This window comes from Onychostruthus taczanowskii, unplaced genomic scaffold (genome assembly GCF_017590055.1).
Source record: "Onychostruthus taczanowskii isolate IOZ18803 unplaced genomic scaffold, ASM1759005v1 scaffold24, whole genome shotgun sequence".
NCBI lineage: Eukaryota > Metazoa > Chordata > Aves > Passeriformes > Passeridae > Onychostruthus > Onychostruthus taczanowskii.
This window is the reverse complement of record NW_024499684.1, coordinates 10947572-10966731: the sequence shown is the minus strand read 5'-3', so window position 1 is coordinate 10966731 and position 19160 is coordinate 10947572.

Sequence of the window (19160 nt, the reverse complement as noted above, 5' to 3'; positions counted from 1 at the left end):
ACGGGTGTGTAGAAGCAGCAGTTATGGGCTGTGATGGCACTTTTGTCAGCAGTGCCACTGGCCACTAGAAGACAAGAAATGGAATTACTCTGGAATCCTGGGGGCTTTCTGCAGCCTCCTGCTTGCTTAGTGCCCATCCATTTAATCTATCCTAGAAAGAGCCTTCTGCAGCTGTGGCTTGAGACATAAACAGTTGCCTCCGTAAGACAATGGAAAGCTCAAAGAAATTAATAGAAAGCTCTTTTCCAGTTATTGGAGTGGACTTTGGATCATCATGCAACACCACATCAGCACCTATTGTGCTGGGAGCCACAGAGCCAGTGTGTGCTGAAGTAGTCATTCCTCTATTCATCTGGTTGCTGAAATAGAGGTTTATTTTTGCCTCTGCTCCCTCTTCAGAGTTCCCATTTCATTAGTTACACCCATCTTGTGCATTAGCCCCATCACCAGCACTGCCCCAGCTGTATCTCAGTTGATGGCATATGGGAAAACAGCTCTCAGTAATTCTTTTTCCAAATCATTTGTCCAAAATGGCATATATTGTTCTGACTGACTGCAACTAGAATTTGTTTGTACTTTTCTATGCAAAATGAGATTAGAGGTAAATATTCTGACTTGCTGAGGAAGTGCCAAATGGAGATACACTGGGTATAAAGGCCTGTCTGTCTACACACCAGCTAGATGTTCAGGTAAAGGCAAGACTAATTTGGTTTGAAACAAAAAGTGCTCTTAATTCTTGCAATTAAAATAAATGTTGCAACCTGAGGGAAGAATCTTCGTGACAGCACTGCCAGGCCAGAAAAAAGGAAAACTGACTCAACAAGACAAGAAGAAATAGTCAGTAACACTCTCAGCTTTTGGGGATCTGCTCCCCAGGTCTGCTTGCAAGTGTTGTAGGAGCTGTAGCAGCTTGATGCATGTAGAGACAGCAGTGACACCTTCCTGCTGTGCTGCCTCAGATATCAGTGAAAGTGTGTGCGTACACAACAATTCAGATTTCCATGATATTTTTGATTGTACTCCCTTTTCCTCTGGTGAAACACCCCCAAAGAACTTAGAAAGTGGGAAATGGAGGAAGAAATGCCTAACAAAGCAACCAAATGCATTTCACCTCAAAGATGCAGGGCAAATTATGGACCTAGCTTTGTGAAGATGATTTCTATTGTTCAGTTTTTATTTTATTAAAAGAATCACTGAATATTTTTATTCTGTTATTTCTTGTTTCCTCTTGATAGAAGTTTCTGTGCATTTTCAGCATTCATCAGTAACTTTTAAATACTATAAAGTGTGGAACTATGACTTTCACTTAATCTCCTTTTTACCAGCCAAAATGTCCAAGTACAAACCCTGTGGTATTTGATGCAATATAAGCAGTGAACACAATCCAAAAGCTCTAAAAACTATAAAATATTAAATACATGAAACTAAAAGAAATTAATACATGCAGAAATGGCTGGTAGGAGAAGCCAAAGGGGTGGTGATGTTCAGTGTATTTCTCTTGGCAGATATGAGTGTGGTGTCCAGCAGCCTGAGGGCTGGCAGTTGAACTGCTGGGAGCATTGGCTCTCAGGAAGATGGATCCTATTCAATTGTATTCCTTTTGCTTGTTGTTTTGTCTTTATTAATCTTCCCAGGGCTTCTTAATTTTGTTTTTTGTACAGAGAGCTCATAGCAGTGTGGACTGAGTTTCTGAGAGAGGTTCCAGTCTGCTCTCTAACCACAGCACCCACTCACACCAGAATTCTCCACTCTTGTCCATTAGCAAGAGAAAATGAGAGTGAGATCTGCCATGGAGGGCCCAGGTCAGGGAGGGAAAGCAACACTAGGACCATTTGGAGAATGGGGACATGGAAAATAGTCATGAACAATTTCCAGAAATGTCCCAGGAGATCATTGCCTTATTCAATGCCTCTCATTTCTGCCAGACTATTTTTGTCTCAGCCCTGAATGTGTCCATCTCGGTATGTGCAGCTAACTTGGTAATTTTTAACTCATGGCACTAATTGAATTGTTATTGAATGTGATTAATTAGAACTGGAACAAGCCTCTAACAAAGAACTTATCAGATCCCTCCACTGACTCACTGCTTCCCAGTGGCTTTGAAACTTGCAAATTGGACATGCCCCTCGATCTTTGGCAGGTCCCAGGTACCCCAACTCCACTGGAACCTGCTGCCTCATGGACAGGATGGCTGTGTGGGCACCCTGGCCCCCCTACACCCAAAAAAATGAGCCTCTGGGGGGCAGCTTTTTTTGCTTGCACATTTTTATCTCCAAGAGCATCAAAGCTGGCTCAGCAGACCTCTGCTCAGAGCTGCAGCACTCCAGGCACAGTAACTGAGCTGGAATAATGCACACTCCATAGCAGGAAAACAGGAGGGCCCTTCAGCCTGTCTGGGCTCCTAGACTTCAATAGCAAATTAGATCTTTAGTAGAGATTAGGGTTAAATATCTTTGTGGCACAAACAGGACAGCAGAAGGCTTAATATTATGTGCAAATATCTTCGAATGATTTAGGATACCTCTGGAGATGTGTGTGTGTGTCCAGGCAGAGACAGATGCACATTCATCTCAAGTGCAAGACTTTTAATGTATCTTGTGGTATTCTTGATCACAATGATGTCAAATAACTGATTTCCCAGCCTGGTTGCTCCTGCGATGGAAAATGTAGTTTTCATTAGATTTAACCTTGGCTTTTTTTTTATTTCTTTGGCCACATCTTCCTCTATTTCCCATGGGAGCAAGCAAGGAATAACTCACTTCAGAGGTCCCTGGGCAGGAAAGCTGCTGTGCTTGTGTTAACTGGAAATCCTTTGTAATGGGTATCAAGGAAAGGAGCACTTTGATTCCAGGAGCTGCATCTTTCAGACCATGGACCCAGGATACAGGCTGTGCCTGGACAGATCAAGATGATGCCTTTGATGTCATTCCTGTGCCTTCTGCTGGGTGTGTTTTGTGCAGGAGGGGAGCACAAAGACAGTCAGACAGCCAGAGGGGAGGTTTTAACTGAGCTACTTGTCAACCAAAATATCATTTTCATCTAAGTGGAAAAGCAGTGTATAAAACCCAAAAATAGAATGATGTTTTTCTAAACCACTGAAGAACTTTTACTTTCAACATTTACATTTTTTATTTCCAAATTTCTTTCAAAATTAAATAATAATTGGGGTTTTACTTCTTTCAAGGGAAGCCACATTGGTTTTTAGTCTGGAATTCAAAATATGCTGAAATACTGACTTGTCTTGGAATATTCAGTTCTGCTGTGGGACAGCTTCAGGCCAAAATCAGTCAAAAACTGAGTAACTTTTTGACTATTTGATGATGAAGGTCAAACAATCTGTGAGAAATTGTCATTCTCTGGAAATTATTACAAGCATTGAGGTACCTCTTCTGCATGCATAAAATTGAACTTCTTTTAGGTGGCTGCATGAACTTGAGACTTCAAACAAGCTTAGGAAAAGTCTTCCAGCTTCTCTGAATATAGATGAAAGAATTCGAGTCCTGGCTCAAGCAACCCCAAATTTATTAAGCTAACCCAAAAATGTGCCCAGGGAATGCTAACACACAGAGAATTATGGAAAATAAAATGGAAATTTTAAAATAACAAAAAAAAGGAAAACAAAACAAAACACAAAAGCATGGCAAAGCTTTTCTGTTGCTCTGTTCAGTGCCCAAGCAAGACACAAAATCCTGATGCATTTCACCCCTGGCCCAGCCATGAAGTGCTGGGTGGGTGGTAAGTGGAAGCTTTGAACACCAGACCCAAGTGCCCATCCTGTTCTCCTTGGCTGAGTACGTGCTGCTTAGGAATCCAGAAAGAAAAGAGATGCAGCCTAGCATCAGCTCAGCTCAAGTATTATTTTAAAACATGAGCTATAGCACACTTAGACAATTGGACTGAAAAACAAACAGAAGTATGTTGATAGCTATTTACACTAGATTTAGAGTTCCCTTTTCTATGATGTCTCAACTTACAAAAAATACACATATTTAATTCTAATTTTCCAAGGCCTCTGTATATTCATCGTGGCAACGTGCTTTGGCACCTGAGTCCAAAGAAAAAGGAATGAGGACAGAACAAATATATGCTAAGAAAGTTCAGTCCTGCCCCCTTATTTGAGCTAATCATCTCATCTGTACATGCTCAGCAAACAAAAGGTGATCCAAATCAGTTGTCCTCCCTGGTTTGCCTGGGGAGCATAGAGCAGGTAGACCATGTCACCTGGGGGGTGAATTCATCATTGTTCCTCCTGCCAGCTCATCAGAATTTCTGTTTTAGAAGTTTTGGGTTTATGTGTGCATCCAAGGGTAAAAAAAAAAAAAAAAAAGGGGGGGGGGATTTACTATCAAATTGTCAAGTTTGGAATTAAAAACCCTCTAATTCTTTCACCAGTGGTGACTTCAGTGGGTGTTATGGAGCAACTTGTAACACAAACTGGCAGCAGTATTTGAGCAGTCTTCAGTTTTCCCTCTGGGCCCTGGGTCCCCATCTGTACACATTTTTCCAACATTTTTCTGGCTAAGAGAAATTTGGAGACAATAAAGAGGCTTGGCTTACGCATCTTAAAGGGCAGGTCTTGGACTGATGGTAAGGGCAGGCAGTGAGCTTTTGCTTTGGTTTTTTCTTCACTTCACCTGCTGCAAGCTGCCACCCCCACTCTATCTTTTTCAATGTAAAATGTTTTACTAATGTAAAATCCCCCTTTGGGGGCCAGAGAAGGGATTTCCCCTGTGATATTGGACTTAAGGGAAGATGGAATCATTGTTTCCCATCATTCCCCATATTACTCTCCTGTATGGCCAGTAAAAAGTTGAATGGGAAATGACAGTTAATTGTGGATTACAGGAAATTAAATGCCCATACAGCACCTTTGACAGCAGCAGTGCCTAACATGGCTGAATTGATTGCCATAACACAGGAGCAAGCTCATCCAATTTTAGCCATCACTGATGTTAAAGATGTGTTCTTTATGGCCCCACTTCAGGGAAATGACGGATAATATTTTGCTTTTATCTGAGAGCAAAGCAATCGGGAAGATAACAATGTCCCAGCCTTCTCCATTATTGCTGCTCTAGTGGCTTTGTGCCAGACAAGATGAGGTATTTCCACTGCTGCTCCACTGTGGATGAAGCACCCTTCAAACCAGCTCCTGGCAGCCCTGCCAGCAGCACAGATGTGCCACAGGAGCTCAGGACCCTGCCCTGGACTGGGGACAGATGCTGCGGCAACCAGTCCTCGCTGTCACCTCCACGTGGGCATTGCCACCCTGACAAGTGTGAGCCTCCCCCTCTCTGGTCGTGTGCCTCACAGGTTTGGGGGGTGCTTAATTTTGCAGCTCCCTGTCAAGAGTTCCAGCTGTCTTCTAACATCACAAGATGCTGAACTTCTGTCCAGCATGGCCAAGACATGTCCTTAGATTCAAAGTGTTTTGAGCAGGTATCGGAGGAACATTCTCTTACTACCAACTGCTTAAATTCCTTTTTTCTTTTCCACCCAACAAATATTTCTCCAAGCCAAACACAAAGAGTTATACTGTACACAGTCTTTGAAATGTACACTTCATTTTCAAGGAGCTGGCTTCAAGGAGGGCAGCATACTTGTAGGTATTTTGAAGTAGCAAAAGAAAAGAAAAAAGATAATGCAACAGCAGAGAACTGAAGCATGACTTTTCTGATGTTTGGGGGTTTTTTTCTGTGCCAACAAAGATTCAATAGTGTGGAGGATTTGTCTGCAAAGTCATTCTTTGCCCTCCTTCCTTTTCTTTCCATTTCACCCCCGCCCCTTCAGCTCTAGTAATTCTTTACTCTCATGATAGTTCACAAGATGCCACATTTGCAAAATAAAGTACTACCAGCACCTGTTAGGTAGAGGAAATCATGGCCAGCAAGGTGCTGTAACCTCTTGACAGGATAAAAATAGACCAGCAAGGTGCTCAGGTGGGAAATCACCCAGGCTGCAGGAGCTGGTGGGTGTTGCAAGATGTATTTCTCCTTTCAGTCAATTATAAACCACTGTGTTTGCAGAAGTGATACATAAGCTGCAAACACGGGGGCTGTGACTATTCATATATACTGAGTCACTTATTTTTGCTAAGTTCAAATATGCCCTTAAATCCCAAAGCCCTACATTGAGTTTCAAAGTCTGCGCTTGTAACAATTTTCCACATGCAGATCTCTTGTCTGTAAGGACAGTTGGCTGATTAATTCTCTCTGTACCAGTTTTCTTTACATGAAATCTGGGTCTACAAAGGCCTGGTAAAACAGTGGCCAAGAAGAGGGCAAGGCTTCTACCGAGATGGTCTGGAAAAGGATAGATCCCCAAATCCAGACAACTACTGAAGGACAACTGCAGTGACCTGCACTGACCTCTGCAGATTACACCAGAGAGCATGTAACACATTAAAGAACCCCCATAAATGAGTGTCTTGGGTGCTGATGACACAAGATTTCAGTGTATGAGGCCTCACAGAGGTAAAAATCAAACAGAACAAAGTAAATTCAATAAATTATAATTTTGTCAGAGTTGTTAATCCTTTACATTTTAATCATTCATCATTTCCTTAACAGTCCTGCAAAAAGAATGTTTAAAGTCTTGGATTATAGAAGAAGTAACACATCTTAATAGAGAGCAAACTTTCAGCCAAAAGGGTGTTTGGCAAAAGAGCAGGACTCTTGATGTTTTACATAATCCTTTTTCTTTCCAATTACAAGATATTTATAATAAAAAACGTATTCCAGATCTAGATATCAAATCTGGTCTTGACTTACAGCATCATCATGAACGTCCTCCTAAATATTTATGTTAGCTGCATTACTTATGGGTAAGAAAATTGCAGGTAAAGTGATTGTCTCTTATTACTTGAATGTGGGTAGCAGCAGGTGGGGGTGTTAGCACCTGTGTGCTAGTGTCTGTGAGAGAAAGATAAAAAAAGCTTACTTTCAATAGTTTTATGGAAAGCCCCATGGAACAAACAAATAAACCTTTCCCAGTTTGCCACTGCAAGCTCAGAGATCTTGTCAATAGCAGAACAAAATTATGCAGCAGCTCACTTCTGGGGGCATTTAATCCTTGGGAATAGTGAGGTGGCAGAGGTAGCCTCTGCTTTTTGCCCTCCACTCCTCTGACTCAGCTTGGATCAGGACACCTTGCTTGACAATCACTGCCCATCCACCTGCCTGCACAGCAGCTTTGTGAGGAGCAGGTGTGTGTGTCAGACTCGCTTTCCATTCCTTCCCTCTGAAAAGAATCAATCTCAGTTGAGTTGATTTCATTACTTTGTCATCAAAAAAAGCAAAATGTGCAGTCAGGTGAGAGAATGGGGTGCACAGCCATCCAAGTGCAAAGGTGAGGAACACTTAACCCCACTCCAACAGTGCACCCTCTCCCCCTGTAACACTGCAGCTTCTGCACCTTAGCAAGCTGTGATGAATGAGGGATTTAATTAAAGTCGTCTGAAGGGGCAGCAGAGAGGAAGGTTGTGGGAGGTGATGGGACGTGGGGATTTGCACCTGTGTGATGATCAGTGGGTTTTTGTACCCAAGGTTGATGAACAAACCACCATCAGTGCTGGGATGCTGGTGCTGTGGGTGGGCAGGATCACACCCCAAAGATAAATATACCTTGATGATAAATAAGTTTCTAGACATGTGGAAAATGTTTTGGCATGGAATTTTGTACAATTCAGAGCTGCTCTTGAAGTCCCACAGCACATACAGGTCCATCAGAAGAATCACAGATTTGCTCCCTTTCCAATGAGGGATTCCCAGCCCCAACAATTTACTATATTGTAGAAATAATAATTTTATCTATATGGAAATAAAAAAAAGAACACCGATATTTTGAACAATTCCCATCTGTGACAACAGAAATAGTTGCATTTCACAGAGCTTGCAGACAGACAGGTAACGCACAACACAGCTGGACTCAATTTTGTACATTTACTTTATGGTTATACTGCAAGTGCTTAGACAGGAAGCCTTCAAATTCACTGAGGATCACCTGTGGATTTTCTAAGACTACATTTGCATTAGCAAATAGGATTAACTAAGAGGAGCAGAGCCAAGGACCAGGAAGATTTTTGCTGAAGATTTGACATCCACAGTAAATGCATTTCTTGGTTTTATTGCTTGCGGCTTTGCAGTTTGGTTTTTTGCCTCTTTTTAAATTCTTGCCACCCACAGTCTGGTTCCCAGTGGTGCCTGGAATGGATTAGGAAACCACATATTCCAGACAAGTTTCTTCCAAAGAGACAATAATTCAAGCGTCCTTAAGATGGCACCACAATGCAAACCAAACTAATTTTACAGGGAGCTCCTGATCTGAACTGAAACCCTAATGCAGACACATACTCAGGGCTTCACAGCAGTCTAAATCAGTGGATCAGTAATCTCAATTGATATTTGGGAAGGAAAACACAGTTAGTAGTCCTCAAGTATTTCTATTCTCTGGGATCACACCAGATGAGGTGATCAGATTGTGGTTACTAAAGTTATTAATTTATGTGTTTTATCAACTCTCCAGTGACATATAAAGCTAATGCTAAAAACTTCCTGTCTTGAAGGAAGTGGGGAAAAAAAAGAGGGGGGACAAAAGGACTGAGAAAATAAATAAATAAATAAACAAGAAATTAAGCATGAGATAAGATCGACACTACTGTTCATTTGTCCTAAGTGTGTGAGATTAATTAAAGAATAGAGATCTCTATCTGGGCAAAATGTGCATCCAGTACCCTTCTTCCCCTCCACTGAAGTAGGAAATAAGTAGTTCATGACCAGCTGGGACAATCTCTACTGAATGGCTTTGAGGCAATAAATCACAGAAGCTGGTTTGTCCACATTTCTTTCTTTTCTTCAGACTGTTTGGCTAAATCTCCCACGGAGAAAGTTACGCCATGCAGGAGATTCAGCAAAATGCATGAAAAATGTACTCATGTCACCTACAAATTCCTCACTTCTGGCTGAAGTCCATTTGTGGCTTTAATACAAGACAATGCCCTGCTACTCTCCTTCCCTGAATCCTACAAGGGCAGCTGTTTAAACATTTATCATGAAATGTTTCAAAGAAGAGAGCTCACTGTAGCACAATGATGCCATTTGAGCTTTGTTTCCGGGACACGTGCAGGTTTGGGTAGGGTCGTCCCACAGCCCCACAGTTGGCTTATTTTGCTCACATTCATGCTAAATACCTCACTAATGATTTTTTTTTTTTTTTGTATGTTCTGATTCTTCACAAATTTGGTTTAGCAAATCCAAAGCTGTGGCAAAGACCCAGCATGCTGGGAAAAAGCTTCCTTACAGCTGCATCAAGGAGGAATTGAGCCAGAGGAAAGCTGGCTTGCTTTCTCCCACAGCTTCCAACTGTTCTTCATGTCTATTCTCTGCAATTCAATTCTCAGATTGATTTGTTCCTGTCTAGGGATGGTGTGGATGCAATAGGTCTGTGGGAGAAAGAGGAGGACAGAGAAACTTCCTGAAATAGAAATGTGTAGAGTTGCTCAAGACAGAGAAACTCCTTCTGGCTCTGACCCTTCCTAAACAGCAAATAGTTGCATTTGGGAGATTCATATGTCCAAGCTCTTACATGTTTTTACATGGATCCACTAGTTGACAGAGCACATTGGAAGAGCTGGATCTTTGGACTGAGGTGGTGTGTCCACCCTGTGCTCACAGGAGACCACTTACATGGGCTACCTCACAGGGACATTCTCCTGTGGACAAACAGATTCCTAAAGGGACAGAAGTCAGCCCATTCCACAGCAGGATACCAAGGGTCACTGTTTGAATGGCCTTCCAACCTGAACTAGTCATGAATCAATGATCTAAAAGCATAAAACTCTGATTGCCACTTTCAGAGGTTCTGTGGGGCTGTGGATCTCCTCTGTGTTCTGAAAACATGGTTTCAGGAAAAGTTTAGTTTCTCCTGATAAAGAAGTTTATTAAATACCGGTGTGGACTTTGTGGCACCTGTTTGAAGGCTTCCAGGTTGCCTGTGCTCTTGTGGTACAGCAGGAGACAGCAGCATGGCCAGCCAGCCTGCACCCAGCACCAACCTGAGCCTCTGTTTGCCTTGCAACAACCCAATTTCTTCAGCCTAGGTGGCTGAAATGAGGCAGCTAATGCTATACTTAATGACCTATATAATGGCCCATTTTCCAGAAGTGATGAGAACTTACAATTATCCCTGTGCTCAGTGTGAGCTGTGGCTGCTTTGCAAACAAAAACGCCAGAGTAGGCATTCAGCTTTAAATGGGCAAAAGTAAAAAAAAACTCGAGTCTTAGATCCTTGTCATTCCTGCAGCAACATCAAACATCAAAATGAAAGACATCCTCCCACTGACTTCCATGGGACACTCAGTGTGACCTGGGAGAATTGGTCTTTCCCAAAAGCACAGTAGCTCCAGGCAATGGCTCAGCAGCTTCTGCACACTCTGGCCCCACTCTGCATCCATGTGCTGCTCACTACTAGTTCACCAGTCTCTGCCGGGAGCGCCACTTGGAGCTGGGGGCCCGTGGGAGCAAATCTGGGATCCTGTTGACTGGAAAGTCCTTTGGATTGTCATAGACCTTCTTGACCATTACATCCTCTCTGCTCATTCCAGGGTAATAGGAGATCTCAGCTAAATGGCTCAGTGTAGGACATGTCCACAACTCAAAAAGCAATTATAATTTCCCAACAGCCAGGCCTGAGCACAGGTTTTGTTGATTTTGGCTCAGAATTGGGAACACTGACTCACCTGAGGTGTTGTTTATGAGCTTGCCATCACACCTATAGACTGAAAACCTTTCCTGCACAGCAAAAAACAGGCTGGAACACTGGAAATGGAAACTCTGCCACTCATATGGAATCCTTCTTGTCAGCTCAGGACTGGCTTTTTCCATGTGGGACTCTCCTGTATCCTCTGTATCACCAGGTGCCATCAGCCAAACTGTCTCTGCCATGTAGGCTGGCCCACAGCAACCACCACTCTCCACACGAGAAGGATTTAGTAGTTGGCAGAGCATAGTGTGAAGGAGGCTGTGACTGCAGACGTGGATTTCAATTTCATTACTCAAAAACTTCCAGCTAAATTCGTTGAAAATGGGGATTCAGGTCAGTAAGAACAGTGGAAGGTGTTTCTTAAGTGTTTCACTCAAATTTGGAACACTTTGGATTGAAGTATGTTCCAGGCAGCAAGTCTTGAAGCCCAACATTTATTTTTGAAACACTAAAACATATCTGATTTTAATTCAGAAGACTTAATATTCACCAAGATACTGAGAACCATGAAGTTCAGTAGCACAAGTCTTATGTTTAAACAGTCAGGGCTTCTTGCTGCATAAACACTCTCCCAAAGGCCTTTCAGAGCACACCAACATGAAAACAGCTTACTTTTGGAATAATGTCAACAGATTTTACTCCTACACATGAGATACTTCAGGCTTCATTGGCATCTCTTGTTATCCTGGCTTAGGTGGGTTTTCACATGTTGAGGCTGCAGTCATGTTTTTTCAAAAGGAAACTGTTCTGTTGCCCTGGAGTTGTCATCTCCATGTTTTGCTCTCCCAGGGTCTTCCTATGCTCTTTCAGTCAAACTTTCCCCAGATAGCTTCACACTGACTTCCAGGGGTGGTTTCTGATCTGCCATGCAAGATGAAGGACCTTATCAATGTCCAAACCACGTCATACATTAGGAACTTTCACCCCAGAGGAGAAAAATAATAGGTGAGAACATGGCACAGCTACTTTAATTCACAACGGGCTTGCTGAGGATGAAAAGGTGGCTGCAGCTTTCTGCTTCTGGTACCAGCCTGGGAGGACATGGTGTGAAGCAACCAAGCAGCATGTTCAAGAGAGACCAAAGGAGGTGTTTTTTCACACAAAGCCAAGTAAACCTCATTACTTCAGTGCAAGAGCACTGTAAATACATAAGGGCTACTGGGATGCAAAAAGAAATCAGAAGTTAAAGAAAGACCTACATATTTTCTGCAAAGGTCTGAGCTCTGCATCCTGAATTATCTAAGACACAGTTGGCTGGGAGGACATTCTAGGGAAAACAGCTCAATGAAGTTTACTCTTGGCATCTCCTAGTAGCAAGATGCAAGACTGGATGGAAGCTGAACAGCGAGGACCTTGACCTTGAAAGACGCTTTTATATGAGCAAAACATTATCATAGGTGCCAACACTGTGTCCCAAACCAGAAACACATGAGAACTGCAGTTTCTGGGCAAACTTGAGTATGTCCCAAGTCAGCAATCAGGCTGAGACTGTCCAGCTCTGTCCCTGCAGACAGAGCCACACCAGAGCCTCATGAGACAAAGGCAAGAGGCAGGGAGCCTCCCTTGAGGGTGACAGGTTTGCTTTATGGAGACCTGCTTTGCCCTCTAGTGACTGTTAAGGATAAATCAGGAAATCAAGTACCCTCTATTTCCATCAATAAAATTCATGTCCAGCTACATCAGCTGGCTGGGAGACAAACAGTGGGGCTGTTCTGACTTTGTTTGGCCCAACTGAGAATATTTATCTCCCAGGGCAGCCTGTCCATGCAGGATAGAGCAAGGGAAGGAGATGCTATTGAGAAAAGTTGAGAACAGACACCCTAAATTGGGAAATGAATGTCCAAGGGATTGGTAAAGGAAAATCCCTCAGGGCTGATGCTATTTCTAGTCTGCACATGCCTTGGAACTGAAAAGAGACTATTTGGGGGGAAAAGAAATGGAAGAATAATGGAAACAAAAATAGTTGCTCCAAATTCCTTTGCAAAGCCATGTTGCCTACGAACTCTTTGCAAACAACTGACAATTCATCAGAACATGAGCTCATATTTTGTGATCTATGGGGCCATAGACTTTGTGAGATATGGTCTGCGTGACTATTAAAAGAGCTCTTTTTTGGAAAAATAACAACACTGATCTTTGTTTAAAGAGCAGCAAGGGAAGAGAGAGATTAGAATAGATATCTAGATTTGTGCAATTGCTGTGCTATATGAAAAGGAAACTCCTGGAAAACACTGTAGAGAAAACTTTTCCTTTAAACTTAAGAATAAATTCTTATATTTTCAATTTTGAAGATCCTTGTCTCTCTTTGCTAAATTAGAGAGACTTGCTACAATGAAAGATAATCCAGTAATGCAAATGGAGTTAAATTCCTTAGTATCCCAGGAATTAAAAGAAATCAAACGTCCTTTTGGAGACTCTCATTCAGACAGTTTTTGTGACCACAAATAGGATTATTATCATGTGATTGAAAAACACTTTTCCTGTGTATTTATATATAAACTATTTTACAGAAACTCAAAGTCTAGATGCTTTGATATTAGGTTTTTTTTTTTACAAATACTAAGATAAGAGAGATATTTTGTGTTCTAATGCTCACTCAATAAAAAAAGCCTGGGGAACATAAATGAATTTTAACTGAAAACTTAAGCCCAGAAATAGCCTTGAGCTTTTATGCAAAGATTGAGTTACAGGAATATTTCAGGCAGGCTGGAACCATTCTCTGACACCACTGACTAGAGTGAGGAAAAAACCAAACACACAAACCAAAACAAGAACAAAATGAAAGACAAAGTCCATCCCAGCTAATTTGTGAATGAAAGAGGAGAGGCTGCATTAGATGACTTGCTCAGTCACTGATTTCTAGACATATTTCATTTGACTCTTACAATACCTACAGTTGTGCCCAAGAACTCAATCCTAAATAGGATTTTTTGCAAAGCTGTGTCATCAGCTGGGATACTGTTGGCAGAGGAAAAGTGTTAGGCTTGGGTTGTTAAATCACTTGGACATATTGCAGGACCTAGAAGAAACTGGGAAAGACTCACACAAAGTCTGTAATCATATTTGAAACTGGAAAACACTCACACAAAGTCTGTAATCATATTTGAAACTGGGAAAGACTCACACAAAGTCTGTAATCATATTTGAAACCACTGTCAATCTGTCAGCTCCACATCCATCCTGGATACCCAGAGCTTCGCATTAGCATCTGTAATATTTTAAGGATGCTCCTTTATTTGCTTTTCTAGACCCAAATCACTTTCACAAATTATTTTCTGATAGGTTTTCTAGGCTGCAGCTGCCCAAAATGCTGACCCATGTTTATGCCAGGGTCTGACATGGATTTGGTGGCTTGGTTCACGACCATAGATGATTAAGATTGGTCTTACCTGATTTTTAACTTTATTCCTCCAAGAATAACCACTACTTGCAATGTTCACATCCCAGAAGCTGGGCTGTTGTACGAATCCAGTGATCCTGTCTGAGAGCTCTTTCCCCAGCAGCCACCAGATGGCCTGCAGAGAGGTGCTGTTCCTTGGAGCAGCTCTTACAGGTTAGTTAGAAACCAGCTTTAGGACCAGTACCCAAAAGGTGTCTGTCACACATGGGCTGCTCCCATGTAAGCAGATTTTTTACCTGCATGCACCATCATCTACAGCACATACACGTGTCTATCCAGGCTTGGCTTTGCCACTAATGCAGACAGTCCTTCCAAAGGAGGGATTCTTTCAGGTCAGCTGGAAAATGCTGATTGTCTGAAATAGTGATTTTGAGGCTTTTAAAAACTACTTCCTGGGTTTTGACCCTTTAGAGACATAGGTGTGACTACTCCATAACCAAGTGTTCAAGATCTTGTTTCTGATAATAACCAAGTGCTTCAGAGGAAGGAAAACCACAGCCAGCATGTTTCTCAGTCACTGGAACAAAGTTTGTTATTGAATGTTAGTTTGGTACTGATCTTAGTAGCTCATAACTGATTTAGACCTGAAAAACTAGAATAGAATCATTTGATTTTCATGGATCAGAGTTCTTAGCTCTTCTTGACCTCTCCAAGAGGTATAAAAAGCATCAGGAAAGGAATGCATAGGTCTTTTCAGAACAGTGACAGCTATCCTGCAGACCAGCTCAGAAGTGCCAGGAAGCAATAGAATGGATTAATCAGAAGTATTTCTTCTCTGAGTTCCCATATTTGTACCTAAGTGAGCCAGTTTCATGTGCATTTCATGTGGAGATGTGTCCTTTGTGGCAAAGCCATGGGTATTGCCAGGCAGCTCCAGCTCTGCAGAGCCACAGGATAGGCTTGGACACAGCTGAGACAGCACTGAGGTTCCTTGGGGGGAGCCCCAAGGATGGCATTCCCCTCAGCCTGGGGAACCCAGCTAACACACACAGACACTGCTGAAATCTACTCAGGGCAGATCCAACCACACTAAAATTAGTAAATGCATAAGAGGGCACAAACTCTCTTCAGAGTTGTCCTCCTGTACCCAAGTGCTGTTGATAAAGTCTTCCAGTCCCATGAAAGTTTTCCCAATAGTAGATAGGTGTTGTCAGCATGTACATCCCATCTCTGACTCTGAAGGTTTCTTTACATCCCTTTTTTTTTTTTTTTTTTTTTTTAATGAGAGACCTGAGAAGGCGGCACTTTGGCCTGGTGATCCAAAAGAAGGGAGTTGGAGGTACAAGGGAAAGAGCAATAGGCTGTGACAAAAGATGCTACTGACTTACTGCTTTTTCGGGGGAAAGAGCAAATGTCTGGGAAAAAAAGCACATTAAAACTGAAGGACTCAAAATTAATCCTGTTCTATTTTTCACAAACAAGTAAATTCCAGCAGGGCAAATATATATACATATATATATAAAACAGAATAGGTTACTGTGAAGGAGCATAGTGAAAGAATGATTTCAAGAAATATCTAGACTTTAAAAAACTCCATGTATTCAAACTGGCAAGGGCTGCTGAAATTCCCCCTGGAGTGCTTATAGAAAGAATTAGCTTAATTAAACCTCTGAACCATTAGTGATTGCATTTGAGGGGGCAAAGACAGCATCAGAGGTCTCCAAGGAATGGAAAAGGGCAAGCAAAATACTTATCTTAAGAAGAGGGCAAAGAGAGGCTGTGGGATTAGCCTTTCCAAGATCCAGGACATGAGAGTGGTTACAGAGCATCCCATCACTAGTACTGAATGGATAATGAAATCATAAGGACCTGGCAGCAGGGGTTTGATGAAAACAAGCATGTCAAATCAACCTGAATTCCGTGAGAAGGTTAGTGACCTGATGGAGAAGAGGGAACCAATGTGTGTGATCCTAATTGGAGATTCTGGCTTTCAATTATTTTTCCCTTCATAAGTTAATTGAGGAATTGGGCTGTAATCACTTCTAGCTCACAGCACTGAGCAGCTGGGCAGGGAAGTGTCGATATTCCTGTCATTCCTCTGGTACATTTTTGTCCCACCATTTTCATTATACCGAGAGCATCTCCTGCTTTCTTACCTGCACAAGATCACGTCTCATGTCCCCACCATAACTGATGACACTGGGAGTTTTAGTACAGACCTTTAAAGATCAGCACCCATGAGGCCATTGCAGATCATAAATATAGTAAAAAAAAAAAACTATATGAACATGGAGATAGTCCAGGACAAAAGGCTGGATCTCCCTTGCATTGAATTTTGAGTAGATTTTTTTTTAATTAAGGGGTTTATAAACTCCCCATACCTTTATTAGGGTTTTAACCAAAAGCCACCTTGGCTAAATTCTTGTTCTAGCAGCAGAGTGCATTTGTGAACTAGATTCTGTGCCCAGTGTCAGCTGTGGGGTAAGTCTCTTTCCCTTCTATAGGCTATTGAGATGTTTTCTACACCAAGCAGAGAGAGAAAATAATTCTAATCTTGAACCAAATTCCATCTAAAGATATCTGCTTTGCCTACCTCCAGCTTTTTGAGAAAAAGTTGTCATTCCTTGAAATAGTACAGCATTTTCTGATCGCCTCTACCAGAGTCCCCTTCAAACTGGGAAGTATGAAAAAGCAGCTTGGCAGAGCCTGCTTGACAAGAGTTGACATCTAAATTGAACATCCAGGCCCCAAGTTCTTGATTTGATTGAAAAGCCACTGGAATTGCTTCTTGGAGACTTGAGGGCTGCAAAACCGGCTGTGTGCTCCTCCAGATAAGGGCTCCTTTGTGCCGCGTTGTGTAACGGCTGCCACAGGGTTGATGTGGGCCAGGCCATAAATAACTTCTGCATAAATATTTTTAGCAAATACTTTCTGCTCTCTTGAAATACACTGGACAGCTTGAAGTGTGTGTATCTGTGTGTGAAGGAGGGGGGGGAGCTAGCAGAGCTCCCATCAGGAGCACAGAGCAAATATCACAGCGCTGCTGATGTGCAGGATAACGCGGCCGGAGCTGACGCCTCCACCCAGGGGTGTCCAGAGCAAGCAAGATGTCTCCTGAGAGCTGCCTTATCAGAGTGGCAAGGCGTGCTGGGCTGTGGCAGAAATATCAATGAGCCCAGTGCACACAAGAGGTGGATGCCAGCACAAGTGCCCTGAGCAGGAGCCTATCTGAAGAGTCCCTTCCAAGGCATCTCCTGACCTTTCTGATGTGCCTAGCACAGAGGGAACTGCTGGTTGTATTCCCTGTGGGCATAACCTGCCTCTTGTTCTGCACCTGAAGGGCCATCTGACTCCAGCTGTAGACAACACCACTAATCTCTATAGATGAGTGCACACATAGCAAGGGTTAACAGGGAAGCACAGCTGCTAGAAGACTCCAGCTGCAAGGGAAAAGCAAAGTTAACCCTTCATACATTAGTCCTTACACTAGGAGCCCAAAGATCCCTGAAAATGCAGAACAGGACAAAATCACTTACATTTTCTCCCCACACCAGAGGCACTTCAGGAAAGTGTGATACACTGGCAATGTGTCAAACAGCCCCTACTGGCTATCCTGATGGCACAGCGGGGAAGGTGCTCACTGGTATGGATCCCATGTATTTAGAATTATTGATTTTCTGACAATTTCTGTGCAGAGCAAGTCATTAACACAGTGCCAGGCAAGATTCTGTGCATGTCTCTTCAACACCAAACAGGTCAGGAGAGAAGGAGTAGTAAAAAGCTGGGAGGAGGGGATCAAGAGAGGGAAAAAATGGTCTGGATTGATGCAGACTGGGATTGTCCACCATGGGCTGTGCATTCCAACTGCTAGTGAAGGGGAGCTTCATAAATAGGGTTAACCTCACAAAAACGTGGAGAGGGAGCAAGAACATTGAAGGCTGTTAAGCTCTCTAGCTAAAATATACACTTGGCATGCAATAGGACATGAGGATATGTGAGTGAGAGATCTTGTCTAGTGTGCTCTGCAGCTCCTGGGAGTCTGCATCCCCAAAACTCAAAAGAGCTTCTTCTGAAATTGGCAGGGAAGCACCAGCACATTTTCCTTCAGTTTCTTCCACAGAGACAACACAGAAGTCACATTTCAACTGAAAAAACTGAGCTTAATGGCTGCAAAAATTTCTTTCTGTGTTCTCTGTTATGCTGAAGTCTGCACATAACCAGGGGCAATTACCTAGGCTAAGGTATCTGGAAGTACTCAGATATCCACCTTTCAGAACCTTTTATCAAGGGAGGTAATAAGCCATACTTTACCATGGATCCATAGCAGAAGTGATCTCTGGTGACCTTCTGGTAATATATCTCAATCCAGCCCCAGTTCTCAGACATTTCTGTGAGAGTTAGCTTGTCTAGCTGTATTCATCAGACACAGCTGATGTGATTAATAAATGTTGACTGATCATTTAATAGGGTGACCTGAAGAGAGTTGCTTGAGGCAGTAAAGGAGTTGTTACAGGTGGGACTTGTTGCAAAGATTTTCCTTTCCACCTGCTAGCAATGTTACTTAATTATTTGGTGCCTTCTATCTTTCAAAAATGAACGAAAATATTAATGTAACTAATCTAATATTAATCCAGTCTGCTCTGATTGTGCAGACAGGAATGAGAGATAGCAAGAACTTCAAACTTTCCCAAGTTATAATAGGAGGGAGGTTGCAGCACAAGGCATGTTGAAAGAAAGGCCAAATGCCAACCTGAGAGGAAAGCAACAAAAATCAAACAATGAAGTAGGTTCAATTCAGTGATAAAGGTGACAATGAGAAATGCTGCTAAGGTGTCAGCCAGGCAGCCAGGAATTCTCAACAATAGCCCTAGAGCTTGCTTTTGGGCAATTCTCTCCTTATTCCAGTGTTCCTGTAAAAGTATTGACTAAACAGAGAATAATAAAGGTTGCCTTTAGTCTGTGAAATAAGTGGTGACAGTTTCACTTTGTAGTAGTATAATGGAGAGTTGCTATTTGCCTGCAAAGTACTGTATTTCAAAAAAAAATTAAAAAAAATAAAAAAAAA